Below are 11,662 nucleotides of genomic sequence, written 5' to 3'. Positions count from 1 at the left end.
AGTCCTTGAATAGACAAAGTGATGGTCTTACTCTAAGGTATAAAAAGTATCTATCACCTAAAGACTTTCACAAAATGTCACTACCACAAACTCAAAGCATGCTTGCAAAGTGGAGATGCGATTCAAAACCCAAGTCGATTGTTGTCCTTGCTAAGATTAATATGTTATCTTTGTTAAAGTGTTACTATAATCTTTGCTAAAACCCACTTGCCCTTGATGAGGTCAGATATTCTCACTGGTCATGTTAAAATGTTGTACTTACTATGGCTAATGTGATGTGGTCATCGCCATGGTTGGAGCGCTGTTCTCACTAAAGTTAGGGCTTACCATCGTATTTTTTGGTGGATTATTGACCTGTTAAAAGGCTGTTATTGTAAATGAGATGTTCCTTTTTTGTAATGGCTAAGATTTCAAATTTCAGATCAAATCAATGCGTCACTGGGAATTAACCTTAGCAAGAACAGTAAGCTCTTAACGTTAAGAATAACAGCTTCTTATCATAATTCCCACTTTCTATCTCTCATGTCAGAAGCGACACAAAATGGATTTGTAATGATCGCGATTTAGAACGGCTTGAAGTCATATTTGTTCTTGGGTTTGGTAGTTCACAGGCGGAATTCATGAATGAATTGACTCAGATTTAAAATTTTCTTTTCTTATGGAGAATGATTGTTCGTAATGAGCCAATTTTTTATCCCTCTCTCTCCCCCCCTCCTACTGATTAACATAATCAAGTGTTTTCTGATCCTTCCTACTTAACAAGTACCAACTTTTGCCCTATAATGAGCAAAGTTTCCCTGGTAGTACTAATGTTGAAATTTTATTCATTACGCCCTCTGACGGCTATAGTTGTGCCATATTGTGAAGTGTATTGGATATCGATAACCCATCTTATGCTAAAAACTCTTCGCTTTCTACTCATGAACCCACATGAATATTTATGACACCAGCTGGCTGGTTTATGAATGAATGTTTGGTAATTTTCTTACTGAGAATTTTTCGTTGATGGGAGGAGAGCTAGTTTTTCTAAGTTATGCAAATATATTAGCGCTCGATTATATATCATTTGAGAAAAGTAAAAGAATACTTTTATTCTGTATTGTGACTTTGAAAGAGAGAAAAATTCTTGAACTTACAAGCAAACATTGGGAAGTATAATCCATAAAACCTTTCATTTGATCAGCAAAACATGTGCTAAAGAAAAATTCATTTTTATCCTATTGGCTGATATATAGCACAATCGGAAATAATGTCGTCTAGCAGAAGAATAATAAAATGATGTCATCTATGAAAATCTATATCTGATGATCTACTGAAATCTTCCGAAGTCTACCGATATTCTGATTATTGGTCTACTGATCTACTGAAATTTACCGAAATCTACCGATCCAAACTCTATTGGGAAAAGCAAAATAATACTATGATCGCCTTCTTTATTGTATTGTGAATTTGTATTTTGGAACTGTATTGTGAATTTGAATAATAAAAAATCACAAAGTTACAAGCATGAATTGGAGTTATATTCAGGAAAAATATCCATCTGAGCAGCAAAATCATGACACAAGTTTAAAAAAATCCATTTCTATTTTATTGGCTGATTTATAGCGCAATCGGAACTATCCAAAGCAAGAAGAATAAAATGACGTCAAATATGAAATATACATCTGATGATCTTCTGAAGTTTACTGAAGTCTACAGATCAACTGAAAACTTCTAAAATCTACTGAAATTTATTAATTTCTACTGATTTACTGAAATTTATTGAAGTCTACTGTACTGATCTACTAAAAAAATATCTACTCCAAAAACATTAGCATTTGATTAATACTATAATCGCTTCCGAAAGTGTATTGTAAATTTGAAAGAGAGAAAAATCGTCAAGTTATGTATAATCAATAAACTATAATCAATAAAACATTCCATTTGGACTACAAAATCGTAACGTGAGCCAAAGAAAAATCCATTTCTATCCTATTAGTTGATTTATAGCACAATGGGAACTAACGGATCTACCGGAAGAAGAATTAAATGACGTCATCTATGAAAAGGTGAACCATTTGTGCGAACGAATTGTCACCAAATCTAACAGGAGCAACGCTCCCTATGACGTGGCATGACGTCAACTGCTCAGGCAAAGGAGAAAGGCGGAGAAAAACATGTACGGAGCAAGTGTAAAAGCGATAAAGTGCTCCAATCTGTCTATGACGACCTAATAACTCCGGAGGGAGTCTTTTCTAATCTGACTTCTAATACCCGCTGCAAGAAGGCATTATAGGGAAAAGTGCCGGATAAGAAGTGTTCTGTTAGGCTCCCCCTACACCCAGGCATACACGGAACGGTGGCGGCACTAGATCCATCAGCGGGGCCCGGATTAGAGCAGATCCTGACACCGGTGAAGCTGCAAGAAGGTGATAAGGTTATCATTGCCGGATCACAGTAACGGAGCCAGCCATAACTACTCTTTTATATAGACGCAGCCTCTCCCGGCAGGCTCGCAACGTAATTTAAGGGCGAAGCGATGAACCCTCCATGACACTAGCAGATGAAGAATTGTGACTTTCTCGTGGCCATTAAAAGACAAAGGGGTGAAGTAGCCATCTCTTTTCTAAAACAATAAAAGATTTTTTTGCGCATTCTTTTCCCAATCTGAACTCGGGTTTGTTAGGAAAACAAGAAAGTGCACTTTAGACGATGTACGTGAACTTTTGCCCAAACATAGTCAGGTCCCGCAGGCAATGAAAACGGGAAATCGACCGCATATTTCTTCATTTTTAGTGTGGTTTGACTTTACAAAGAAGGAAGAAAGTGTTGCGGTGGGTTACAAAGATATATATATATATATATACATACAAAGAGAGAGAGGGAGGGGGAAGTAATATATCTCCCCTTCCACTCCACCTCGAAACTGTTGTGTTGGGGGGGGGGGATATTCGTGAATGATTCGCGGATATTCCATCTGCTGTTCAAACACCGTGAACCTCCATTTGCCCACATTAAACGCTCCGCGTGTGGTCATCCTCCATCCATCTCCTTTTGCTCTCCATTTTTCTCCATCACCGACGGCAGCACTTCCCATCCGGGCCTGGGCCACCTCCGCATCAGTCATCCGAGGGTTGGATGCATCTGTACGTTTTCTGACGATCCGAAGTACGATTTGTTATCCGAGATCACTGAACGGATACCGACACCGTGCCGTACAATCGAGAACCGGGGGGATGAGAGGGGAAGGGAGGCGAAGAGAGAGAAAAGAGGATGAAGAGTGCGAATGCTGCACATGCTGGCGGACGTACTGATAACAGCCGAATGCGATACGGGATAGTTAAAAGTCCGCAACTGTTCCCGGTCTTTTGACTCGGGTCCTAACAAATGAACTGTCTTTTCCGAAACGCAGGAAAACGAAATTAAATGCTCGCCGCGCCATCTATCCGATCAGTCGACAGAATTCCTGTGGCCGCGTCTTGTTGCGGGATTATAACTCGATAAGAATGGCTGCGGTGATTATAGAATCATTACTGTTCCTTGATGGATGCGAACAGTTGGGACCTCAAATGTGCCTCTTGCTGCACAAACGCACACACACACACACACACACACACACGGCTTTTCTCCCGACCATTAAAGTCTTGATGGATGTTTCCTCTTGTTAAAAACTAACCCGAGTTCTCAGAGGAGGCGGGGAATGAAATTATCCTCTTTAAGGGAGATATTAACTACTTACGCCATCTATCGGAGGAATTGGATTCGGTTTTTTTTTCTTTTAACTTAAAATATTGAGCAAGTAAGCCGAAATGGCTTCTCGGAACAGGGGCGATTTAAATAATGTTTCCCATAAAAGAAAGAAATGCAAAAAGTAGTTCCATTGCGAGGATGGAAAGAGAAGACCGAAGAGAAAGAAAGAAAGAATGAGGAAGGGAGATGCGAATGAGAAATGGAAAAGAAACGGAAAGATAAACAGATCGCGACTCGAGTGGAGAGAGAGAGAGAGAGAGAGAGAGAGAACGATGGATTAAAAATAGGAACGGGAACCAAAAACGAAGGAAAAAATCATCCAAAAAAAAGAAAAAATAGATAGAATGGTAGGGAACTAAAAATAAGAGACAGAGAAAATGCAAGAATAAGACGAAAGATGGAAAGAACAAAACGGCCAACAAATTAAAATAAAGTTGACACAAAAGTAAAAGAATGAAAAGAGAAGGTGAGCGTAAGTATTAGAGAGACAGAAAAAACTCTAATATACAAAGCAAAATAATGAATAACAGAAGAAGAGAAAAAAGGAACGAAAGAGAAAACAATCGAGAAAAACAGTCAAGATTTGAAGAGAATGAGGAAACGCGAAAGAAAAGAGAAATTGAAAGATGAAAAACAATCGGAATAAAAAGAGAGAAAGAGAGTATAAAGAAAATGTGTGTGTGAGAGAGAGAGAGAGAGAAAGGAAGATGAAAACAGTCGAAAAGAGCTACAAGATCTGGATTCGAATCCAACTGAGGGTGAGTCAGATTACGTAGAGGTGGTAGAATTCCCCCTTCTATTCCTCCTAGACATGAGGAATAGAGCGAGGAAAATAAAAATAAATAAATTGGTAAATATGTAAAGAAAGAAAGAAGAGAAGAGACAAAGAAATATAGTGAGAGGGGAGAGAGAGAAAGAAAATGAGAAAGGGAAGTTATTGGCACCAGTAATGTCTTTAATCCAAATATTTGTACCCATTAAGGAGAATGCCTTTAACTTTGCGCTGCAATAAATTTCTTAATCGCTCTCTCAATACAGAAACCATTCCAATGATATTCACGTGGTTATTACGTTGATGGGACCGCTGGGTGGGAAAAAATGTTCTTTTACGACTCTGTAATGCAGTCTTGATTGGCTTTTCTGCATCACTTCGCTACATAATTGAATAAAATTGGGAAATGGGCTGAAAAAAATACAAAACACACACACACACACACACACACACACACACACACACACACACACACACACACACACACACACACACACACACACACAAAATGAAAATTTAGCCCTGAAAATAGATTTCTTCTCAGCATAAAACCAAGCTTTGTTAGGAAATTGGAGATGGGAGTTGCACTTAGGAAAGGGATGATCCTTCGTACCAGGGTGGTAAGATTCGACGAATACCAATAACCATTTAAAGATACATCCCCCATCCACCGAAGAAGGGTTGAAATCACACGATGAATGACACGATTTTGGAGATTCTCAAAAACGATTGTGATAGAAAAATATTCCAGTAAACTAGAAATAACACTAATAACACTGTTGTCCAAGTATAGACACCATATCCGTCGACGAATGGACAACATATTTGTCAAAGTAATGACAACATTCATGTCAAAGTACAGAGAACGTTTCTGCAAAAATATGGGCAACATTTCTTAGAGTACACAGAACATAGTTGCGAAATATAGACAGCATTGCTGTCAAAGTACGGACAACGTTTCTATGAAAGTTTGGACAGTGTACAAGCACATGCTTTGGACAATATTAATGTCAAACGATGGAGAGTAATGTTGTCTGTAGTATACATATGCTAATTCATAGTATTTTTCTAGCTGCCATCTGTTCGATAGAAAAATAAATATCATTGATTTTCCTTTTATACGCTTCCTTCCTTCCTCCCTCCAAAAAAACATTAAGTGATTCAAATTGAGCCATTACATCCAGTGTACCTAATGACACATTCCCAGGAATTATCTTGGTTTGTTACTCAACGACTGTTCGGTGAAATATTGTTTCTTACGGAATAACTCGCTCTGTGGAAAATTCTGAATGAAATCAATTACAATTATTAAGATACAAATGAACGTGTCATCAAGTTGAGTGCATACACCTTCTAGTGCTGAAGGAGAGAATAGTTCACATTAAAGACGTTCCTGTGGCTAAGTGGACTTTACATTTGTTGAATGATGAAAGGTCATCAAGGATTCTCGTAGAAAACTATCGATCGGGTCATCACAGTTCCATTTTAGCAATGAATAATTTCATTTTGACGACTTCTTGTGTGCTCGGAATAATCTCAATTGCACTGGCTTTTTTTTCCCATCATCAAACTCTCTTCGTATCTTAATTTCTATTAACGTTTTTGCTCCTTCATTTAGTGAGTATTTATTATGTGAAGAACTTAAAGTTTTGATTGAAAATATGTCCGATTTAAATCCGAAGTTTGTGGGCCATATACCTTCAAGAAGGTACGAAAAGTGTGCCTATAGAAGGTTCACGGACAATTCCTCGCGTGCACAATTCCGCGGGGACAATTTATCGCTAGGAAAATTCATTTCAAGGAAAATTCATCACAGAAAAATTCATCGCGCGAACTATTGATCGCTGAAAAAATTCGCTAAAAATGTTATTCACTAGAAAATTGAAATTATATTGCATTGATACTATATATGAAAAGTAAATGCAGTGCAAGATAAATGTCACAAAATATAATCTTATTATGTATCTATGTATTAGGCCGCGCGGTTAGCCGAGTGGCTGGTTGCATTAAGCAAGTTCAACTTGTTTCACAACCATATGCCTGGGAAAGGAGTCCTGGATTCGATTCCCGTCGCTGACGTAAAGATTGTAGAATCTTTCTCAGACATAGCCAAGTTAGCCGCTCTTGGGCGAGGAGTGCAGGGTGTTTCTCCCGCAAACAAGCAAACAGCAAACCGGTCCTGAGAAGATAACACTTCTACAGACATTGGATACACTGGGAGGCATAGGACCAACCATTCTGGTATGACGGTTGCGATTATAATTTTGTAAATATTAATATTCCATCAACAGAATCTGTAGTATCGAAGTAAGAAAGAATACTTATACCATTTTAAGACGAAACAGAAATTAGGAAACTCACCAATCAATAAAATATTACCTTCACAGTATAAGAATCAAAGATATTATGAAGATCTAAATAAATAATACATAGATCTTTCCCTCTTTTACCTTTACGGTGTCAGGGGTTTCTATTCCTTATAACTGCAACCGTTATACGAGGATAAGGTGGTTGGCCCTAGGCCCTCCCAGTGTATCATATCCCATGTCTGTAGAAGCGTCACATTCTCAAGGCCAGTTTGCTTGCTTGCGGGAAGAAAAATTCCGTATTGACGGGGGAGAAAAACCCTACAATTCTCACCCAGGACCGACTAACTTGGCTATGTCTGAGAAAGATCCTAAGCTCCTCATGTCAGTGACAGGAATCGAACCCAGGACACTCCTTTCCCAGCCATATGGTTGTGAAACAAGTTGAACTTGCTTAATGCAACCAGTCACTCGGCTAACCGCGCGGACTAATATATAGATACATAATAAGATTATATTTTGTGAAATTTATCTTGAACTGCATTTACTGTTCATATATCGGTATCAATGCAACATCATTTCATTTTCTAGCGAATAGTATTTTCGGCGAATTTTTTCAGCGATCAATAGTTCGCGCGATGAATTTTTCTGCGATGAATTTTCCCCAATATGAATTGTCCCGGCGATGAATTATCCGGACACGCCTGTAGAATGACATCAAACATAAAAAACACATATTTATTGATACATTTAAACTTTGTTACAGTACTTTTATTCATGGAAACTGTCACATTTGTGATATCGAGAGTATTATTAAATTCTTCGTAATCTTCTTTCCAATGTGTCCCCAATATTGCAACAAATATTAGTAATAGAAATGTGTAAGCAGGGGCTCCACTTCTGACCATAGAAAAAGTTAAGGGCAGTCTAGCAGCATAATGGAGGATGGCTAATCTTCCTAACCCTAACTTATATTTATTGCATGCATTCGTGTAAGTTATAACGTGGATTTTACGTCCGTTGTACTGTACATGGACCTTGGTCATAATTGAAAAGCGTCGTATCAGTGGATCGTCATAAAGGGAAGAGCCGTGAGGCGGGGTATAACTGGATTATATTTCTGTGATCATGTTATCTTTCACGTTATGGACATTTTCATAATGCCTAATCTGCAGATGGCAGTTCTGTTCGTTGAGTAAAACTAGATCTTGAAAGGTGTCCTAGAAGAATTGGAATTTTTTTTCCAAGACTTCTCTCTTGCGATTCCAGAGTTTGTCGATCTTTAGTGCAGGTAAGTAGAATATTCTTCATCCCAAATGAAAATTTGCTTTTTAACTCCTAAAGATAACAATAATACACCGTGGAACACACAAAAATATCATATACATAAATAATAGCTAAAATTGGCATGCCTGCCGCAGAAATGAATTCTGCGGTAAGGGATGATGATGATAGGTGGACGCTGGTAACAATCCTAACCGTTTCCAGAAGAATGGCTTCTGGGAACACGAAAAAGCTGTTAGTGGATTTACTCAGATTTCATTAGTAATAGTTTACACAGAATTCAATTAGATGTTTTAAATGGGGAGTTATTAATTGAATTCACGAGCTGATTATAATAGTAAAATGCATGTTGAATTGAGATGGGTTATTGGGATCGAAGCAATCTAACGCTGTGAGGCCACTGCCGTGTTTGTTAACTGCGTGTGTTCTGGCCAATTTATATGTTTTGTAGAATGAAAAATGAGAGTTTCTTGGAAGGAATCCCTCCTGCTCGGTCTGGGATCGGTTAACTCGTCTTCAGGTGCAAATCATTAATAAAACGTTTACATCCTAGACGTGGTTTTAACCCAGAATTTTCCATGCTTGGCAATACTGACTGAGCAACAGTAACATCTTGACAATCGAAATATTTAAAATCGAGCTGTGTTCTATGGTTGGTTTCTTTTTTCAGGATCGAGGAAGGAAATGCATTTAATAGATTTTGAATGAAAAGTGCTCTCTATTGTGCCTTCGACGAATCCCTGATTAATATGAAGCTGTCTATATTGAAATTTGAAAATTTCAGAGGTTTTTCAACTCTCATTGGCTACAAAAGGTGGGAATTTATCACTGATCACGTGTTGTCAAGGAAACTAGTGTATTTCCCTCCTGTTAAAATAGGCAAAGCAAAGCAGTCAGAAGAGATGCTAAAACATGAAAATACTCATAACTAATAAATTCCGAAGAATATCTTCATCTTTGACACGAAATACCTTTATGAACTCTGAAGGGCTGTTCAAATGAGCACGGCTTCCAGGAGGACAGTTTTTGTTTACTCCTGGAGAAACTGTTTTTCATCCCGTTAACAACCAAGCATGAATATATGCAATTAACAGACATAATACACTGCAATGATCTCATCGCCTTAGTTGCTTTGTCAATTCCTCAAAATAATCCACCCCAAGATCATTTGATTTCCGTTCATGTATTTCATGGTACTAAACTCAATACTTCCTCCATTGAAAAACATCGGGAAGTGGTTCCATGGTGTAATGGTTAGCACTCTGGACTTTGAATCCAGCGATCCGAGTTCAAATCTCGGTGGGACCTGCTTTTATTTTATTACTACTTTTTGAGAGAATAATGAGCAGGTAATTTAAACATCAAAATTATGACTGTTTCAACTATTTAGTCCGGAAAGATTTTTTTTTTTCTTTTTCTAGTTTCACTATATCTACGAGTCATATTCCCTACGAGTATTTTCACAAAATTCTATTTTGGAAAAATAATAAATAAATAAAAACGAAAGAAAAAAGAAACCTACTTATTAATTAGATAACTCATATTTCCATTTAAAAAATAATAATAAAGAAATATTTTAACATATTTGTAAAGGAATTTCATTTTAACATCATCAGCTCTTCCTTCACGATTTTTATTCATAAATGATTTTAGAAAAATAACACCAATTATAATTACTGAAACGAGAGAATTCTAGAATAACATTAAAAATAAGTCGTGGCTTCCTAATTGTTACTGGGGGTCTGCTCACAGAGATAGCAAGAGAAGAAGATGATAGCGTCTATTCAGATTTGCAAAAAATAAAATAAATAAAATAAACCCAATGACTATATATTAATAATGGGAGATTTTAATGGTAGAGTAGGGAACGAAACAAAATCCAGTAAAAACTATATAGCAGTATTCTAGAGAAGCCATACTATATCGCCTCCAATAATTCATATTATGACGTCATAGCTGTTACAAGTGAATCAGTTGAATAGCCTGTGTTCGATCACGACGCCCTCTAAGGGCTTTATCGATAAGTAGATGTAACTTTCAGTATTTTACTTTGCAGCTTGAGTCCCAAACTTCAGCTTTATCATAATTTAAAGTAGCATTGAAGTTTTAATATATTCCTCTTCGGGAATCCATTCAAACCATCGCTTGGTTCCCCTAAATAAATAAGAGTAGGATCACCGACTTCTCCTTTCATATTAGATTAGTTTTGCTGTTTGAGTGTCGTATATCCAAAGTGTATATCGGAGTATTCTTTATTGGGAAATGTATCCGGCATGTTCACAGTTATTTTCAATAATGATTTCCCAATGCAATTCGACGCGTCTCGCTGCACCGTATACTCGCTACTTTTTTTTTTTTTTTTTTTTTCAAATACCGCATAGTTCATCTCATGGATTTCTTTATGGATTTCTCTGAAATATGTTTTAGGGGAATCTTTACCAAATCAATATTCCTAAACCTAATTTCAGTGAGGATTGAACGACTTGATCTACTTCCTTGCACAGAGGGGTGTATTACGCTTCTGCTTTTGAAATATTTGGAACTAAAAATTTATATTCGAGTGAAGGAAGGACAAGTTTATTTCTTCTAAGCACTTCTTTTATATTTCGGAGAAAATTTTAGCGAAACTGTACAAAAGTTTTACATTCGTTTGATTGATTAATCTGAGGCATTGAAAATGTTTCAAAACTTTGCCTGCTTCCAGATTCGAATTTTTACAGAACGCAAACTTTGCATTTATTTATTTTTAATCGGGAACCTCTGTGAGTGTCTCAAAGTCTCTCTCTCTCTCTCTCTCTCTCTCTCTCTCTCTCTCTCTCTCTCTCTCTCTCTCTCTCTCTCTCTCTCTCTCTTATAAATGGTTGCCATTTTGATATCGAGGATGGGGAAAATGCTCCACGTTGTTTTTCTTAATTAATCTTACTCAAAGAATAGATCAATCTACTTTAGATTTATCAGTATCTCACAAAAAAGAAAGACACCGTGGATTTGAAAACGTGGAGCATTTTCCCCATCCTCGATATCAAAACGGCAACCATTTACAACTTACAAAGTCTAATAAAAGAAACGTGGATTTTAAATCATTTATTATTATTGTTGACCTTCTTCCATCACGAAACAAACTCAATCTAAGGGAACAATAGCATCAACTTCACACTTCCCAAATAAATAATAAGCAAATCCGCTAACGCCTGTTATTCACCAAAGACCATCTTAGCCCTATGTAACATCAAAGACTAAGGGACAGTAAACGCTCCCATCCACAGTCATTCAGAGATAGCTTACCAAACCTATTTTAAACGATCCGGTGACGATAGCGTGGCAGACAACTGCTACCCAATAGTATATTCATCTGAGGTATCCTAGAACAATATACTATTGTCTGAAATAGTGTAGGTTGTATGGTTGATTTTCTTGAGTTGCTGGTTGATCCTGCAACTCAAGCCCGGGTTTTTGGGAAAATCTCTTGGGAAAAACCTCCCCGAACTCTAAAACAGGCAAATAGGAAACTCCTATTTGTTCGTGCTGGAGATCGGCTAACTTGGGAGTCCTCTCAAAGAAAGTCTTAGGA

At 37.3% G+C, this 11,662-nt stretch overlaps 1 non-coding gene across 1 annotated transcript; it reads left to right on the top strand.

Moving 5' to 3' along the window:
* The first annotated feature begins 9,327 nt into the window (after window positions 1–9,327).
* Window positions 9,328–9,399, top strand: TRNAQ-UUG (transfer RNA glutamine (anticodon UUG)). The gene has a single exon. It is a non-coding gene; the product is annotated as a tRNA-Gln (tRNA).
* Window positions 9,400–11,662: the final 2,263 nt, after the last annotated feature.

The sequence above is a fragment of the Typopeltis vanoorti genome, chromosome 11 (assembly GCF_054136105.1).
Source record: "Typopeltis vanoorti isolate ZY-2024b chromosome 11, IOZ_Tvanoo_1.0, whole genome shotgun sequence".
NCBI lineage: Eukaryota > Metazoa > Arthropoda > Arachnida > Uropygi > Thelyphonidae > Typopeltis > Typopeltis vanoorti.
This window is presented reverse-complemented; position numbering and strand designations above follow the sequence as displayed.